The sequence below is a fragment of the Rhinoderma darwinii genome, chromosome 5, assembly GCF_050947455.1.
Source record: "Rhinoderma darwinii isolate aRhiDar2 chromosome 5, aRhiDar2.hap1, whole genome shotgun sequence".
NCBI lineage: Eukaryota > Metazoa > Chordata > Amphibia > Anura > Rhinodermatidae > Rhinoderma > Rhinoderma darwinii.
In genome coordinates, this window is record NC_134691.1 from 260,293,854 (window position 1) to 260,313,795 (window position 19,942).

General features: G+C 44.4%; 1 protein-coding gene across 2 annotated transcripts in view; it reads left to right on the top strand.

The window, feature by feature from the left end:
- The window catches only part of CUL1 (cullin 1), a 96,690-nt gene that overhangs the window by 10,343 nt on the left and 66,405 nt on the right, over positions 1 to 19,942 (top strand). The window contains exon 1 of one of the 2 annotated variants that reach the window (XM_075827070.1): positions 8,978 to 9,124. The exons of the other annotated variant lie outside the window; for it this stretch is intronic. The gene's annotated coding sequence lies outside the window, so the exon portion shown is untranslated. Of the gene's footprint in view, positions 1 to 8,977; positions 9,125 to 19,942 lie in introns of those variants that run through there. 2 annotated transcript variants of the gene reach the window in all.

A 19,942-nucleotide genomic window follows, 5' to 3' on the forward strand; every position in this document is an offset into this window, starting at 1 on the left:
TTCTGCCTGCAAAAAAACTCCATTTGCGAGTTTTCTCCACGTGCTTATTTTAACAATCCAGTTTAAGTGTCGATAAATGCAGTCCGGCGGCTCAGTTGACAGCGTTTGGCAGACACACTAATGTCAAGGTTGGGCAGCCCCTCTGTAGATAGTGCCACCGTGCGCTCTGTAGATAGTGCCACCGTGCGCTCTGTAGATAGTGCCACCGTGCGCTCTGTAGATAGTGCCACCGTGCGCTCTGTAGATAGTGCCACCGTGCGCTCTGTAGATAATGCTAGCCCCCTAGATACTGCCACACACCCACCCGTAGATACTGCCACACACACACCTTGTAGATGGTGCCACCCCCCCCCCCCTCCAGTAGATGGCTCTATTGAGGCTCCCTCTAGGAGTGGAATCCCCAGCCAGAGCGTTGCCGATGCTTTAGCCTGAGATTCCTCTGCTGGAGGAGCTCCTGACGTCACTGTCCAAAGACAGTGACATCCGGGGATCCTCCTGGACTGGAATTTGATGGCAAGGGCAACCCCAGAGCCGGTGTCATAGAGCAGAGCACTAGTATAGGCTTTGCTCCGGAACTCTGGGGAAGCCACTGACATCAGTGTTCATATATGGACAGTGATGTCAGGGGCTTGCCCAGAGCTAGAGTACCGGAGCAGAGCCACTTCTAGCGCTCTGCCTGGGATTCCAGCTCTGCTCGTGACATCACTGTCCATATATGGACAGAGATGTCAGGGGCAACCCCAGAGCCTATACTAGCGCTCTGCCCGGGACTCCGGCTTTGGGGAAGCCCCTGACATCACTGTCTATATATGGACAGTGATGTCGGGATTCCATAGGGTCCCGGAGCAAAGCCTATACTAGCGATCTGCCCGGAACTCCGGCTCTGGGGAAACCCTTGACATCACTGTCCATATTTGGACAGCGATGTCAGGGGATTCCACAAAGTCCCGTAGCAGAGCCTATACTAGCAGCTCTGTGCCTCGTGGACCTCAGATAACCGCCTCAGGGTCCGCCCGCGGGTTTGAGACCCTTGCCTTAGAGTGATATGTATCAAAGAGAAAAAATTAGGATTTTCTTTCAGCGCTGTCATCTGTTCAGGTCAATCAGTCGATCATAAATATTAGATCCAACTCCGTAGATCACATCAAATACAATAAGTTGTTTATTTGAGATCAGTCCAATGCGTTTTGACGCTGGGCCAGTATCTTTCTCAAGTACCAAATCACCTAGTGCCTAACAAAACTGTCTAAGGCCTGATTTACACGAGCGTGTGTGTTTTGCGCACGCAAAAAACGCAGCGTTTTGCGTGCGCAAAAGGCACTTAACAGCTACGTGTGTCATCAGTGTATGATATGCGGCTGCGTGATTTTCGCGCAGCCGCCATCACTATGACACTCCGTTTGGATGTTTGTAAACAGAAAAGCACGTGGTGCTTTTCTGTTTACATTCAGAGTTTGACAGCTGTTGCGCGAATCACGCAGTTCGCACGGAAGTGCTTCCGTGCGGCATGCGTGGTTTTCACGCACCCATTGACTTCAATGGGTGCGTGATGCGCGAAAAACGGCAAAATATAGAACGTCGTGAGTTTTACGCAGCGGACTCACGCTGCGCAAAACTCACGGACTGCCTGCATTGCCCCACGCTCGTGTAAATGAGGCCTAACAGTAGCATTGTCCTTGTTGCCCATAGCAACCAATCAGCTAAGCTTTAATTTTTTAAGGTGCCCTGGCAAAATGAAAGTTGTGCTGTGATTGGTTGGTATGGGCAAGAAGGAAAGTTTTACTGTTAGACAGTGTTTATAGATCTGCCCCTATATTCAACGAGGTAGATCAACTGTTCAATAGGTTGTGTCAAGGTGGAGGCTTTGCTATAACCATCTTGGGAAGGGGGGGGGGCCTTCAGTGAAATGCTATGACTACTGGAAAAAACTGGGGATCCCGTTGTGACTACTGAGGGGAGTATTCAGATAAGTCAATGCTCTCTCTACTTGTAAGAGATGGGTGACACTGCTGTGATTTACTGGGGGAGGAGGGCACTAATCTTCCTACCTGAGGGACATTGTTCTCGCTACTGGTGGAGAGGGAGTGGGCAAGGCCTAGGGAATAGGGGGGTACTGTTGTGACTACTACTGGTGGAAGGAGGAGTGCTGTGAACACTGGATGAAAATTAGACTGATGTAAAGGAGGTACTGCTGTGACTACTGGGGGTAAAGATAGAGGACGCTGCTGTGACATTTGTGAAAGGGGTCTCAATTGAATCTGCATACATTCTGTAAATGTCAGTGAATGTTTTTGTAGTTCCATTAATGTAGCAGACATTATATTCTATATGGGATTTTTTTGTGTGGAAGGGCCACAGATTTCACCCCTTGTTATTTAATAGTTGAAATATGTAGCAAAATCCATTGATCTTGCTGGGTTTCACCGCTCTTTGCCTATATCCCTCCCACTAGTATTGGGGGAGAACTGTGCATGGAAATCAAATACCCCACAGCTTCTTTACCTAGTGCTGTTGTACATAAACTAGGAGACAAATTAACCAGTCCTTGGCTTTTAAAGGACACTATGGGCCACATTTATTGAATTGTCTTCAAGAAAAATTGGCTGCAGAATAAGGCTCCATTCGCATTAGGGCTGATTCAGACGACCGTGAACTGCGTCCGTGCAGGTCGCGTGGTTTTCACGCGGCAAGCATGGACCAATAGAAGTCTATGGGCCAGTACAGACAGTCCGTGCTTTTTGCGCAGCATTTGTCCGCTGCGTAAAAAGCGCGGCACGTTCAATATCTCCGCGTATTTCGCGCATCACGCACCCATTGAAGTCAATGGGTGCGTGACAACCACGCAGGTCGCACGGAAGCACTTCCGTGCGAACTGCCTGTTTCGCGCAACAGCTGTCAAAAGGATGAATGTAAACGGAAAAGCACCACGTGCTTTTCTGTTTACAAACATCCAAATGGCGTGTCATAATGATGGCGGCTGCGCGAAAAGCACGCAGCCGCTTATCATATGATGCTGCCTCACGGAGCAGGTAAGTGGCTTTTGCGCAGGCCTTAGCGTCATGGCTTCCATTTTAATGTTGGATCCATTCTCAAACATATAGCACTGAATCCCAATGGACCCCGTTGACTTTAATGGGGTACTGGTATTTTTTTTTTTTTTTTTTACAGCAAGACTGAACTATTCTTGCTCTGAGAAATACTGGAAAGAGAGAAATCTTGAGGGAGGCTCAAAGCACCAGTGTGAACAAAGTCTTTATATGTTACTCTTTCCACGTAGTAATAACATTATTAAAAATTCATAGTTCTTGACAAATGTTTGTTAGTCCTTATCCAAAATGCTTGACTATATTTTCTTTCCAAAAAATATCTGTCCCAGAAATTAGAGTACACAAAGTAGTTGAAAATTATTCTCCATTACACGAACATACAGAAATCTTGGTCTGGTCTTAAAAACTTTCTTATGGCAAGAGGAAACTTATTACACAAGTAAAAGCAATACTCCTCTAATAGATGTGATAATGACACAGTCGCAGTATTATGGTGTGGGTTTTGTCGCCCCACGCCTGCTCTTGGATGTCCTTTATTACAATGTAAAATTAATATAAGGTAACACTATGTAAACCATGAAGTATAGCTGTGTAATATAAAATATTCTTGTCCTCATTGTAGTAACTTCATACGAATAACTGGTCGTATATAAAATGGCATGACTTGTGATGTCTAACCTCTGATGCCCCCCAAGCTGCGTTTCAACATATCACTGGCTGCAGATGGGCCTGATTCATACAAACTTGGACATGAAAAAAGGTCGACTTGTTTTCATGGATCCCTTATAGGCTTGTGTCTATTGAGGGATCCGTAAAAACTGCCAAAAACAGGACATGTCCTATTTTTTTAATACAACGGCTGTGTAAACGGACCCATTGAACTATATGCGTCCGTGTGACGGCCGTTAAAGCAACGACCATCACACAGATGAGATACACTCTTGTGTGAATCTGGCCTAAAGGATAGTGATTCTGGAGACTAAGTGTATTGCTGTGTATTATTTTATTTCAGACTTTATATATAATGTCATTTTTAAAATGTGGAATTATTATTCTCAGAGTTACAGTATAGCCCAGAGCTGCAATCGCAATTCTTCATGCCTTTTCGTCTATTCCAGTCACAGTTTTATTAAAGAAAATTTTTGGGGAAAGTGTTCCTAAAACGGTTTCTTTTGGACAACTGCATGACCGGATACTGATCACATCAAAAACTCCACTGTGTGAACGTAGCCAAAAAATGTGACTTACTTGTCATGATTAGTTCTGCAAGGTAGGTGTACGTATTTAGTAACCAACTCTTTCAGCAGGAGCTCATCAAAATATATATTTTAGACTAGTTCATTGATATACTGCACACACAGTGCTACTTTTCAGTTTATTAATCCAGGCAATCACAGTTGTTTACATAAGTCTGTGCGCCTGTTACATATTTCATCTAGTTGTATCTGACTGTCATATGTTCTAGTGGGGAGAGAACACCTCAATTCGCTTATACAAACTGATCGTGTCCATTGAATCTTAGTAATCTTAGAAAGTTAGTCTGTGTATACAGTATGCTCCCAAAGGATATATAACAATGACCATATTAGAGCAACAGGAGACAGATGAACTCTGAAAGGTGACATAAGGACTGAATAGCGCGGTCTCCATTCCTGATTCCAGTGCTGTTTGCCTTTTTCTTTTTTTCCTGAACCCCATCCCAGAGATATGGCCCAATGTTTTGTTGTCTCCTTAGGCCCCATGCACACGACCGTGTTTTTGCGTCCGCAATTCCCCCGCAAATCCACGGGAGAATTGCGGACCCATTCATTTCTATGGGCCCATACACACTATCCGTGTTTTCACGGGTCTCCGCATGTCCGCACATCCGTGCCGCAGAAACTCAGGACATGTCTTATTACGGGCCGCAAATTCGATGCGGACATGCCAATAGAAGTCAATGGGCCCGTGGAAATTGCGGATACACCTCCGTGTGTCATCCGCAGTTTTGCGGATTTGCGGAAGTGTTGCTAGGCGACGACCGGGAATGAGTTCTGTCGTCATCCTGTTTTACCTAGGCTTTTGTTTTTTCATCCGCATTTTGCGGATTACATACGGATGAACTGCGGATGACATTTCACGGAACACGGTCCTGGAATTTGCGGACCAGAAAAACACTACGGTCGTGTGCATGAGGCCTTATATGCTAGTTTGCTTCCTTGCTTTTGATGCTGACCAATCAGCGCAAGGCATCTTGAGGGTGGTTCACTCCCTGTTGGCTAACTACATCGAATTAGCTTTTAGGGAGTCAATACAACGGTGGGCAATATGTTATATAACCTAATGACAGGTCCTCTTTAAAGGGATCGTCTACTTTAGACAACCCTTTTAGGACATATAGGCGTAATAGTTGAAGTACCAAGCGAGGGACCCATTTCCACTGAGTTCGGAACTGCTACAAAGCAATCTGAAGGATCACGTACATCCATGCTTTACATGGAAGTCCCATAGATTTTAATGGGTGCCCTGTGATGCAGGGGAAATGAATGCTTAGGGGCTGCTTCTACAATAATTGCTGAGTTTCTCAGGGACCACTCCCTCATTGTTGAGGGAAGTGGACTTAAAGAGCCTCTGTCACCAGATTATCAAATCCCTTTCTCCTATTGAATGTGATCGGCGCTGCAATGTAGATAACAGCAACTTTTTTTTTTTCCAAAAACGATAATTTTTGCCCAAGTTATGAGCAATTTTATATTTATGCAAATGAGCTTTTCAATGGACAACTGGGCGTGTTTTCTCGTTTTACCAACTGGGCGTTGTGAATAGAAGTGTATGACGCTGACGAATCAGCGCCATGCACTTCTCATCGTTCCCACCCAGCTTATTTCACTGCAGACACACAGCGTGATGTCACCCACAGGTCCTTCAACCTTGGCGTCGGACAGAGCAGATACATGGGCTCCAGCCGTCCGAGAAGGTAATATGCTCTTCTCTAGTGAGTTTACTATGCTTACCTGCACACGGTGATGCTGCTGCAGATTCAACTGTACTCTCGATGTATCTTCTCTCTTCCGACGCCAAGGTTGAACGACCTGTGGGTGACGTTATCATTCCCAGCCAGCTTCTTTCACTGCAGACACACAGCGTGACGTCACCCACAGGTCCTTCAACCTTGGCGTCGGAAGAGAGAAGACACATCAAGCACCTAGCGCCAATCTGTGGGAGGGGCATAAAATCCAGATTGAAAGCAAAGATTTTTAGCCACATGAAACCTCAAAAATGGGATCAAGTGTTGTGGGATGATAGTGCGATGTCTCCTGTTCATCTACGTGGCAGTTATCGCCACTTGTCGCAAACTGAGAGGGACAGAATCCTTGAACTGAGAGACCTTGGTTTACCACTCCGGCAGATCGCTACGCACCTAGGCCAAAATGTCAGCACTGTTCAACGTTGCGTGTCGTGGACGTTGGGAGAACAACAACGAAATGACAGTAAGAGGCGTGCAGAGGGGAACCTCTGCACGGACAGATCGTCTGATTGGAAGAATGTCGCATAGTGATCCATTCTGTACTGCAAGTGAAATTGGACATCACATCCCAAGCCTAAGGCGGCAACCAGGGTCGACACAAACCATCAGAAGGCGTTTGCACCACATTGGGCTACGAGCCAGACGTCCATCAACAAGTATTCCATTGACCACACACCACCGCTCTCAAAGGCTATCATGCAGCACAGCAAGATGACATTGTAGGTTGGAATAGAGGGCTATCCTCTTCAGCTATGAGTCCCGCTTTTGTCTCGGACGCAATGATAGCCAGAGATTGGTCTGGAGACCACGTAGGCAACGCCATAAAGAGGCTTTTACAAGGGAACGTCACACCGGTCCTACTCCTGGGATTATGGTGTAATGTGTGATAATGTATGGTAGCCAGACCCGTCTAGTCTTCATTTCAGGTACACTAATAGCTGGGCGTTACATTGATTTGGACGTGGACCCAGTGGTACGGCCATTTATCCAAAGTGTCCCAGAAGCCGTTTTTCAATGGAACAACGACAGGCCGCATGTTGCTCGTGCTACTGTGAGCAGCCTGTTTGGCCTAAACGTGCTACCACGGCCAGCATAGTCTCCGGACTTGTCTCCCATCAAGCACATATGGGACGTCATTGGTCGGCAATTGCAAAGGAAGCTGCCAGCAACCAATCTTGATGATTTGTGTGCCCAAGTGCATTCAGCGTGGCATAACATTCCTCAGACAACCATTAATAACCTCATTGAGAGCATGCCAAGGTGTGTAAGCCTGTATTTCTGCTCGTGGCGCTCATACTTGATACTGATTAAATCAAGATATTTGGAATATTTTGTTTCCATTTTTTTTATTCATTTGCATATCATTAACATGTCTCGATCCCGTGATTTACACAATTCCAAAACCTTTCCTGCTCGGTGTTGCAATTTCAATGTTGAGGAGTGTATATTTGGGGAAGCCCATTGAATCGCAGCTCTGTTTTCATATGACAGTTTACATTGTTTTGGTTGCTCCTCCGCATATGCCTAATGCCCCCTTCACAACACCTTATTGCCCTCCGGTTATCGTGTACGCCGGGAAAGCTCCCATAGAGTGTTGTAGACTGTGAGAGACTGCATGGTTTGTTTTTTAAGGGGACTCAATGGCAGACATATCAGCGGCACTGTTCATACATACATACATATCGAACGTAAAGCCCAAATGTGATGTGAACAGAGCATTACTACGCACCTCTTGTTTTGATTGGCTTGTTGTGTTTTTTATTAGAAGATACATGCTTATTTGGGTGACCGATCTGTTGAATCAATAAGAGGGGTTGACTGTCAAAGGGGAATTGTTCCAAATATCCCAATCTTAGAAAACTTGCATGTCGTTTGCCGCGATTTTCGCTCGCGCCCATTGAGTGCTACGGGCGGAAAAAACTCTGTCTCCCATTGATGTCAATAGGAGGTCAGAGGCGTAAACGCGCGATGATAGGGCATGTCCCTTCTTTCTCCCGAAAGGTGGTTTTACAGCTCTGGGAGGCATTTTCGGACGGTTTTTGACGAGTTTTGCAGAGCGGTTTCCGCTACAAAAAGCTCGTCAAAATACTCTTTGTGAACAGGGCCTAATAAGTTTTGTGGGTTTTCTGTTATGGTGTCCATTTAGCACGACATACTGCACTATTTTGTTTGGCAGTTTTCACCGGATCCACGACATGAACAGAGCCTAAGGCCTTGCTTACATCTGCGTTCGAGGGGAAATTACCGAAAACAATAGTGCAGCGTGCCGCGCTATTGTTTTTGGTAAAGCCATGGACAACTTGACAGAACCCAATAAAGACTATGGGTTTCGTTGGTCGCCAGTGGTGACTGTGGTGCAACGGAGCCGGTGTGTCCGGTGTTTTCGTTGCTCTCCTATGACGGAGCAGAGCAATGGAAATACCGAGCAGAGGTTCCTACTCTGGTGGACCCTCTCTATTCATTAGAAAGGCCCCCATGTAATGCTACATTTCATTTCACCTCTTTACCAGATGGTTCACTGTTCTTATTGGACCTGTACTTTGCAGAAGTCAGTTTTTGGGGCTGCTTGCCATAGATAAAGCCTTGTACAGGGCCAGGCCAGTACGTGTTAGGTGGATAGTCCACTCACCACTGTTGATGGGGCGGCGATGGTGAGGTCAGATGCGTGCTCGATGTAGCGCTGCACGTGGGGTATGCCGGTATTGCCTGATGCTGGGTATTGTTCTGGGGAGCTGTTTGCTGCGCAGGCTCAACACAAGTAGTGTGTGCTGTTTCCATAGCGTTGAGTTGTCTGGCAAGTCTGATTGGCTTTCATATTTCTGTTCAGCCACGCCCACAACCGGACGTAATCGATGTTTTATATAGCCACGCCCCCTGTATTCCGGGTCGTTTTCATGACGTTGGTCTCTATTTTCATTCGTTCGTAACAGAGGAAAGGCGGGCACCCAGAGCGGAAGTCTAGGATTCCGTATTGTGGTTGCTGACTGGCTGGTTACAGAATAGGGAGGGACTTCCGGCTGACAGTCCGGGCAGTCCCAGGGGGTTCTCTGCGCCTGCCGCCGAAAGACAGGTGAGGGATGGGGGGGGAACATGGCGACGTACGGGGGTTAAGGGTCGGGGGTGGGATTTGATCTCTGTGTGGCGGATGTATGCGGTCTAGAGCGGTAGTAAGTACCGTAGTATGGTCACCGGCCCTGTTACGATGTATTCCTAAACCGGTGATGTCACACGATCCATTACATGACTGCTGTGGTGGTCTACGCTGTGAGCATCTCGTTGCCGTTGTTCATAATTGCGTTTTCTGTTTGTTTTCCGTGTCACTTGGATATGACAGTCCATATCACACATAGGCGCTTGTTCGCTGTCTGGAGCTGGTGCTTCCGGATTTCATCAAATATGTTGCAAAATGTGTCAATTGGACTGTCATTCTATGCCTGGTCTTACCACGTTAGTGTTCACCCTTGTTATTGACGGGTTGGTAAAGTCTAGTCCTGTTTCATTTAGATTCAGGGGCTCTCTTCATGCCAATGGGTTACCAGGTTAGATATGACACTTACCTTGGGTAATCGGCCAGACATGAGGTTTTCTGTCCGGGGTATTTCACCTGATTTATAGGGAATTTGTCACTGGACCTAACTCATTAAATGAGAGTATCTAATAACTAGTGGGTGCTTCCGCCTGCTGAATCTCGCCCCAAATTCCTGCTGCGAGGCCTGTGACCGTGGTCTTATTTAAAAGTGCAAACCTTTCAGTTGATGGGTCACATGTTTCAGCTTAGCCAATCATATAGGTGAACTCACAGCCCCCCCCCCCCATTGTGAGTTTAGGTGCTGCTCAAATATTGGGTACAGTAGTACCCCTAAGTAGGGCATCTATTATAACGATTCCCTTTAGAACATACATCTTTACCATAGTGTACAGGGTAAATAGTGATAACAGAGAAGACCCCTGTTTTAGGAATAGCGTGCTCTGTGTTTCTATATAGAGATCTGTTACTGTAATGCTGGTTCAGATAATATCCTTGTTAATCCAGAACACGTTCCCAATAATCTGACACCAGGCAGAGTTCAGGAAATTAGGGAATATGTGAGATGGCCTAGTAACCGTACATCAGCGGGGGTTCAGCACGTCCAGGGAGGCTCTAATTGGTCTGATTGGCAGCGAAATGATTTGGGGTATAAACAGAGTTTATAAGGAAAAGTTATGTCGATTTCCAGGGTGCTTCGTGTCTCCGTTTCTCACATTTTGCCAAATCTCTGCTTGATATAATTTTTTGCTGCCAGAGGATGAGACTATGTTCTGGTCGTGTGATTGTCACACGCTGTAATGTGACATATTAGAACACACAAAAACATAACTTTGTGATGGGATAAAATAGAGGTCAGTATGTTAACACACCCACGTTATTGTGTCATCTCTATAAAGCACAGCCTATAAATGCTAAGAGTACACATACCTTTGTGACATCACAACAGTCTATAACTAGAAAAGGCTTAGTACTGAAACGTAGCAATAGTATGTAGACAATATTGTGGCATCATCACAGAAAAACATAGCAAATAGGTACACACACACACACACACACACACACACACACACACACACACACACACTACATTGTTACGTTATGATAGAACACAATGCAAATAAACCTATAATATTGTGACATTACAGTAGAGGGCAAAATATAAATATACAACCCCTGTAAATAACAATATTTTGATATCACACACAGCCGATAAACACACTGTATTGTGACATCATCTGGATAGAACAGAGTATATATATATATTTTAGGGTTCTTCCAAAACCAGAATTTGGACTTCGATACCGATACTTTGTTTAGTATTGCGATTTCGATACCAAAGCGATACTTTGCCAACAGTAATAAAAAAAATATATATTTTTTATATTTTGTTATGAGGCACGAGGTGTGATGAATTTTGAATGTGCCTCACATTAATAGTAATTAACCCCATCATGTTTCTCAGTCACGCGTTAATGTGTAAGGTACATGATGGGGTTAATTACTATTAATGTGAGGAACATGGAGGGTAAATTCATCGCACCTCGTGCCTCACAATAAGTGATAGAAAGCCGTTTTTATTTTATTTTTTTACAGCGTACACATCATAAATGACGCAAAAATAGTGTTGTGCAGGTTATTACGGCCGTGCCTATACCGAATGTGTGTATATTTTATGTATTGAGACTTATTTTAATGTTTTATTGTAAAAAAAGGTGTACGTGTATTTTTTTTAAATGTAACATTACTTTGTTTTTACTTTTATTTTTAAACTTTAATGTACTGACATATATCAGATATATGCCAGTACATTAGTCTGTGCACTGATTGTACACAGGCAGTTGTTAGGACATACCTAAGTATGCCCTAACAGGAAATATGGTAGGACAGCCCTGGGGTCCTCCAATGGACCCTGAGCTGTCTGCCCATATATGGTATGTCCCTCAATCGCATCACAGGAATTCCCTGTGACGCAATCCAAAGGGCATCCCCCTTCTCATTTTCCTCTTGAATGCTGCAGTCCGCTTTGATCGCAGGATTCAGGGGAATAACTGCATTGACGAGAGGTTTCTCTGATCTTCGCCGTTATAGAGCGGGGCTGCGGCTGTGTAATACAGTCATTGCCCCGCTCCTGACAGGAAGTGCGCGCGCGGTCAGCATGAGGTGATGCGGCCGGCGCTGCACTAATGAGCGGCGGTTCAGGCATTGAAGACAGAACATGGGGGTGTTTTGCAGTTCGCCCGCCATGTTTGGTCTTCAGTGCCGCCGCTCATTAGTGTGCAAGATATAGACTAGCACTTTTGTGACATTGTCACACGATAACGCACATTGTATGGTGACATAATAATAGAGCACAATATAAATAAATCTAATATTGTAGCATTATAGTGGAAGGCAAAATAAAATAATACACACACTATTGGGACATCATTGCTACAGACAGTACAGTTATCCGAGCTCTCTCGTGAGTAGCCATTCACCAGTGTCATTGTTGCCTGACCATGGAATATTCTCATCCTCTGGAAGTAATCAATGGAGGTATCTATTCAATCGTTGCAAGCAGAGATCTCACTGGAGCATACTAAAAAATGGCATAACTTCCCCAACAACAGATTTAGCTAAGGAACATCTGGAAAGAATTCACAAGTTTACAGAAGTGAGAGACACCAGTATTTACAGGGTAGTTTTTTTATTTGTGGCAGTGGTTCACGTGGTATGCGTGGCAATAATGGACATGCTACAGATTTTAAAATGCAGTGTGTTCAATATTCCGTGCAGATACTTTCCTCAGTGTGAGAATGGGGTATAAAATACCCCATTCAAATGCATTGCCAGGGTATGTTAGTGGATTCTGACAGGATTTAGGTGCAGGGTGACTGTGTGAACCTGGGATATGTAAAAACGAAGATAGATTTTATATTCCATACTTCTGTATTATATTGGGGCATTATACTTTGTGGGGACGCACTATGGGTGTATTATACTGTGGGGGGCAGTATGGCGTGTTATACTGTGGGGGGGGGGCAGTTATGGTGGCATACTGTGTGGGTAGCACTATGGGGGCATTATACTGTGTGGGGACAGTGTAAGGGGGTATATTATATACAGTAGTATAAAGCAGACTCGGCATGTATATTTTAATGGCGTAACATGCAAATATGGGGTGTGGTATGCTAAAATGGGTGTCGCCTAAAGAGTCGTTAGTTAATCGTAATAGAGGTTACATGTTCAATTGTGATTTAGGTCACAATCGCTCAGCCCTATCCCTATTAACCTTCATAGAAAGTGAATGGAGTGGTGGCCGAGCATGCATTGTACCGCTTCATTCACATAGGGATCAGTGTGGGTCCCAGGAGTCTGATTACCACCGATCACACCTTTTATTACCGATCCTGTGAATAGGTGATAAATAATTATTATGAGAGAACCCCTCTAATACCACAGTTTGTAACTGATGCATTTTGTATCTTCTCTCCTTCAAAGAAAACGAAGGCCAAAAGTGCAGAAACTTCTAATCTTCAGGAGACTTTACTTTTATTGTTCTTTAATGGGGCCAAATAACACAATTGCCCAGTTGCACCATACCTGACGTGTGCTTTCTGTTATCGCTGGGGTTTTCAGTGGTCAGGCTGCCAACGACCACATATCCATATCCTGGGGATATGCCAGTAGTGTCAAAGGGGTTGCACAGGGTTAGAAAAACATGACCAAGAACCACGCAGGCACCATGTTCGGTGCGACTGTCAATCAGCCTGTTAGTGGCCGCACGTTAATGCGGGTAAACCGTCCCTTTATCTGCAAAATCGTTCGGCCATGAATTAATACACCCTTTATGGCTGCACGATTTTGCAAGTTACCCCCCATTCATTCTCTATGGCCGCTCCGGAAAATGCTGAACACTGCACTCTGCTACCTCCGGCGCTCCCATAGAGAATGAATGAAGCGGCAATGCGCGTGAGCATGTAACCGGAATACCCCATAACAAGTTATTTGACAGCCATGTGGCCTTACCCTTAGAGGACAGCGGTAAAATCACTGCATGTTTGTAGTGTCCCTCCAGTTATAAAAGGACTGGATAAAATCTGGTTGTCATGGTGACTATGAAATCTGACCTGGCAACCTGGATTTGCTCCCTGCCCTTCATGCATTTGGTGGCCAATTGCACAGAGCTAGATGCCATCACTGGGGTAGTGAGAGGCCTCTGGTCTATCCCCGGTTACAGTGCGTGGCAGGGACGCTGGCTAGTTCATTTTGCAATATTGTAAAACATGGAAAAGTTGAATTTGTTAAGATTACAATGTTGCTGTGAATGTAAACAATAGAGATGACTGTAGTTCAGCCCTGAGTATTTATGGCTCATTGTGTCTTGTGCACTCCCACATGGTAATATGAATCCCCCATCCAGTTAACCAAATTAGCCTTTTTTATTTTTTTTTATTTAAACAGTGTCCCTCTTATCCATGGACCGTGTCTAGTAAAGCTGCAATACCACTTACAGCCAATGGGCAAGAGTGGTACTTTTTTTTTTTTTTTTTTAATCTTGGGCAATCACTTTAAAGGGTAATTTAAAGTTTTTAGAAAACTTCTGACATGTCCGAGCATTAAGACCCCCACCGATCACTAGAATGAAGCGGCTGAGCCACTTGGTTTCTGATTGGCTTTTCTCGAAAAGCCGATGTAACGGTGTAAGGACTCAATTGAAAGCCTATGGGCCTGTATACGGTTACATCAGCTTTCGGCTGATCGGAAACCAAGCGTCTCAGCGCTCACCTGAGCGCTTCTGCTGCTTCGTTTTAGCGATTGTGGTGGTCTCCGTGCTCGGACCCCCACCGATCAAAACTTCTGACGTGTGACGGTGACATGTCAGAAGTTTTCTGAAAGTTTAGTTATCCTAAACGCTTCAGAATTTCCGTCTAGTTTTTTTCCACAGCGTTTTCACAAGGGAAATTGACATGCTGCAGATTCAGAATCCGCACCGCAGGTCAATTGCCACGCTTGTGGGTTTTTCCCTCAGCGCGATATTCACACAAATTCTGCATTGTTTAAGCTGTGTGTGAATGTGAGTAGTAAGGGATTCAACATGTGAGTAAAGTTTGTTTTTTATTTTATAACATTTTCTGCAACTAGTTTAATCTCTTGGACAATCACTTAATCTAGTCTAAATAACAGCACATTTGGTGCTGTTTGATCTCAGAAAACCTATATGTATTGTTCATGCGACGGATTCCGCATACTGAAAATTCGCAGCAATTTACAGTACCGTAAATGGGGATCGGTTTTACCCCTTCCCACAAATGGCTGTACCATTACGTCCAGTAGATGGCACGAGCACAGGAGCTGTGCCCGCACAATAACCAGTGGGTGCTGGCTGTAATATACAGCTGTGATTGGACATTACTCTTATCCCAGAAGTTTAACACCTTAGATGCCACGGTCAATGGCAACCACAGCATCTAAGTGGCCGTCCCCCAAGAAAAACTTAAAGTTAATCAATTTGTATGTACCCCAAAATGGTTCTATGGAAAAACATATGACTTGTCCCAGAAAAGATGTGGCTCTTGGAGTGCAGTGACATAAAACCATTTTTTTTTTTGCACGCTTTGGTGACGTGAGGTAGGAAAGTGGTGAATTTCAAAATACTCTGTAGGAGTGTGTAAAAAATAAATATATATATGTGTGTGTATGTATGTGTGTGTGTGTGTATATATATATATATATATATATATATATATATATATATATATACACACCTGCCCAATATTCTGTGGGTCTCCCTTGTGCAACCAAAACAGCTCTGACCTGTTGAGACACGAACTCCACAAGACCTCTGAAGGTGTCCTGTGGTGTCTGGCCCCAAGACATTTCGCAGCAGAATCTTTTAGGTCCTGTAAGTTTCGAGGTGGGGCCAATCCAGGGAATTTGGAGGCCAAGTCAATACCTTGAACTCTTTGTCATGTCCCTTTAAAGGGGTTGTCTGAGATTTAATGACTTTGTGTTAATGCTTGTAATACATTTTCCAAAGTGGCCCCGTTTCCAGATCCTGCCATGGTGTACGTGACGGGTGACGTCACTCTCTGCTCTGGCCGCTTTGTTGATCTTGAATTATACCCGGCAAAGAATTCAAGATCAGCAAAGCATTAACACAGTCATTAAATCTCGGACAACTCCTTTAAACTATTGCTAAATAAGTTTTGCAGTGTGGCAGGGTGAATTATCTTGCTGTAAGAAGCCACTGCCATTAGGGAATATCGTTGCTATGAAGGGGTGTACTTGGTCTGCAATAATGTTTAGGTAGGTGTCAAAGTAACTTCCATATGAATGGCAGAACGCAAGGTTTCTCAGCAGAACGTTGCCCAGAGCATTACACCGCCTCCGCTGGCTTGCCCTCTTCCTATAGTACATCCTGGTGCCATCTTTTGCCCAGGTGAACAATGCAGTAACAAGACTTTCGTACTGTTTTGGAGATGCTGTGACTCAGTCGCCATCACAGTTTGGCTCTTGCCAAAGTCGCTCAGATCCGTACACTTGCCCATTTTCCCTGCTCTCAGCGCATAAACTTCAAGAACTGACTGTTTACTTGATGCCTAATGTATCCCACTCCTTGACCGGTGCCATTGTTACCAGGCAATTAATGTTCTTCACTTCACATGTCAGTGGTTTTACCGTTTTATCTGAACGGTGTATATTTTTAAAACTTTTTTATTTTTTCCCTTAGGCTTTGTGCACACTATGTTTTGGCCCTACGTTTAGCATGTACGTCAGGAAAGCTCTACTCTAGAGCACAATTTTTAAGCCAGTTTCACTCAAGCATAATATGGGTACGTTTTTGTGTCTGTATTTCTGCATCAAATTCCGACCTGACCACGGTCTAATGGCACGAACTAATAGGAACTCTTAACCCCCACGAATAAGCGTCAATGAAGTGTCTGTTGTGGAAAATGTCATAAATCAGTCTTTAAAGTGTAGCTAAACGTTCGACAAACTTCTGACGTGTCATAGTGACATGTCATAAGTTTGGATTGGTGGGGGTCCGAGCACTGAGACCCCCACCAATCGCTAGAACAAAACAGCTGATCGCTCGTGTGAGCGCTCAGCCGCTTCGTGTCCGGCTTTTTCTGGAAATAAATGTATCGGTGTACGGACTCAATAGAAAGTCTATGAGCCTGTACTCCGATACATCGGTTTTCCGAAAAAAGCTGAACAGACACGAAGCGGCTGAGCGCTCACACGAGCACTTCAGCTGCTTTGTTCTAGAGATTGGTGGGGGTCTCAGTGCTTGGACCACCAGCAATCCAAACTTCTGACATCTCACTATGACATGTCAGAAGTTTGTCGAACGTTTAGCTACACTTTAGATAATTGCCGTTAGAAGACTTGGTCATCAGGGGCATAAAATATTTCTGGATGTGATCAAGTACCGTGCTCATGTTTGTTGGAGCTGCCAGTCCCGCTCCGTTTTCCCACTTTGATGTAGAAGCGTTTCACTCATTGTAGTCTTTACCTGGCATATTACGGGATTGTGCTGACTGGTTTGTATTTTATTTTTGGGACGATTATTTGACGTTTTAAGTTGCCATAGATGACATTAAAGTTGTCCTTGTATGTAATATTAGTCAGATGAAGCTGGCGGGAGGCTCATTATATAGAATAATGGATTGGTATATCACCATATGAAGGCTTGGGTATTCCATGTGGAGTGATCATGAAAGGTCTCGAGCCAAGCTGGATGCGTCTTTGATGTTTAACATGTCAGCGTGCAACCCGTTTCTATCTTCCCGACTATTAACAGGTTTACAGTGCTGGTCACCGTCCTGTTATCTGCAAAATTAAAATGTAGTGACGTTTTAAAGGGGTGTTCCGAATTCAGGTGATTTAATGTTAGTTTTTGTATCATTAAGGCTGGATTCACAGGAGCACATTACGTCTGTAAGGGACGGAATGTATTTCGGCCGCAAGTCCCTGACCGAACACAGTGCAGGGAGCCGGGCTCCTAACATCAGTTATGTACGATGCTAGGAGTCCCTGCCTCTCCGTGGAACTGCTGTCCCGTACTGAAAACATGATTACAGTACGGGACAGTTGTCCTGCAGCGAGGCAGGGACTCCTAGCGTCGTTCATAACTATGATGCTAGGAGCCCGGCTCCCTGCGTTCGGTCCGGGACTTGCGGCCGAAATACGTTCTGTCCATTATGGACGTTAATGTGGTCGTGTGAACCCAGCCTTAAAGTTATAAAATTTTCCGATATACTCTCTATATTCCTTCCTCACAGTATTCAAGATCTCGCTGTTATGTTATTCAGTAGGAAGCTTTATTGTTTACTACTAGTGGATACAATTCTGGCCATGTGATGGACACACAGGTGCTGGGATGGGGATATTTACAGTATGTGTATCAGAGCTGTGGCCATGGACAGAAGTTTATCCACTAGGAGTAAACCATGAATGTTCCTACTGAATAACAACAGAGAGATCTTAAACTGTGAGGAATCGAAGTAGAAAGTGTATTGGAAAATTGTTATAACTTTTAATGATACAAAAAGTAACATTTGCTGAAATCGGTCAACACCTTTTGAACACAGATTTTATAAAACCCGTCCCGTACCTCATAGTTGGGAGATCTCATTGCTTGGTGTTCCTCTACTGCACAGAATACATTTGTTGTGTAATAGTGTTGAAGTTGGAGCAATGTGATGCTTTTTGTCATGTTGCTCTTAGGGTATGTTCACACGGACTATTTTCGGTCTGTAAACGCCCAAAAAACAGCCGAAAAATCTGAAGCAGAACGCCTCCAAACATCTGCCCATTGATTTCAATGGGAAACCAGTGTTCTGTTTCGACGGAGCGTTTTTCGCGGCGTTTTTTTACGCGTAAAAAAAAAGCGGGCGAGAAAAAGTGCAGGACACTTCTTGGGACGTTTTTGGAGCCATTTTCCATAGACTCTATTGAAGAAAGCTCCAAAAACGGCCGTGAAAATCGCGAGTGTCACAAAAAATGACTGAAAATCAGGAGCTGTTTTCTCTTGGAAACCGCTCCGTATTTTGAGACGTTTTCGACTCTGCCTGTGAACATACCCTGAGGCCGGATTCACACGAGCGTGTGCGTTTTGCGCTCGCGGAAAACGCAACATTTTGCGCGCGCAAAAGGTACATAACAGCTCGCACAGCCGCCATCATTATGACACTCTGTTTGTAAACAGAAAAGCACGTGGTGCTTTTCTGTTTACATTTATAGTTTTTACTGCTGTTGCACGAATCGCGCGCTTCACATGGAAGTGCTTCCGTGTGGTGCGCGTGATTTTCACACACCCATTGACTTTAATGGGTGTGTGATGCGCGATATACGCACAAATATAGGACGTGTCGAGAGTTTTACGCAGCGGACACATGCTGTGTGAAAATCACGGACTGTCTGCACGGCCCCATAGACTAATATAGGTCCGTGCGAGGTGCATGAAAACCACGCGCGTTGCACGGACGTATATCACGTTCGTCTGAATAAGCCCTAACAGTGTAACGTTGATCACGGGTGACGGGTTAAATAAATAATTCCTAATTGCTCTACCACGGGGACCCCTTGCACACTTTTTATTTCCCCTACTAGGGAACCCCTACAGCTATCCCTTACCTGCTGTATAATTGACAGTTGCTCTTCTAGGACCAATTGTACTTCATCCCCCTAACTAGGTTACAAGGAAACCCGGGGATCCACAGAGCCCTGATTGTGAAACGATGGTCTAAACCTCTGAAAGCCACTTAGCGTTATATGAATTTTGTTGCTATGGTTATGTTCACGCAGCATTTTTTTTTTTCAAGTGTCATTTGGCGCGTAAAATTACATGCCAAATAGCCTCATAGAACTCGTACTATGCGTCATAATACAGTTGAAAATATACCCCTGTAAAACGCCATCCTATTGATTTAAATAGGAAAAATTCTGTGGTGTTCATACGAGGCATATTTTTTTTATTGAAAAACGAAGCATAAAAAAATGCTTTGTAAAGCCGAAGTGGCGTGTCGCTTCTTGAAGCGTTTTTAAGAGCTCATTATTCCCATTTGAATTCCTTCCAATTGAAAAAAAGTAAACGAAATGTGTCAAAATATGCTTAAAATACACTTGAAAAACGCTTTGAAAATACATTAGTATATCAGGGACTGTTTTCTTTAAATCGGCCTTGTAATTTTCAGCCTGTAACATACTCTGTGCGAACATGGTCTTCGAGGGTTTTGCACTTAGAAATCATAGTAACACTCCCATTAACAGGTTAATTTTTTTTATGTAAAAATAAGTACCTTCATGTGTTTAATCCCTTCCCGCAAATAAGCGTTACTGTACGCCTTTTTTAGCAGTGCGTTCCCGCGAATG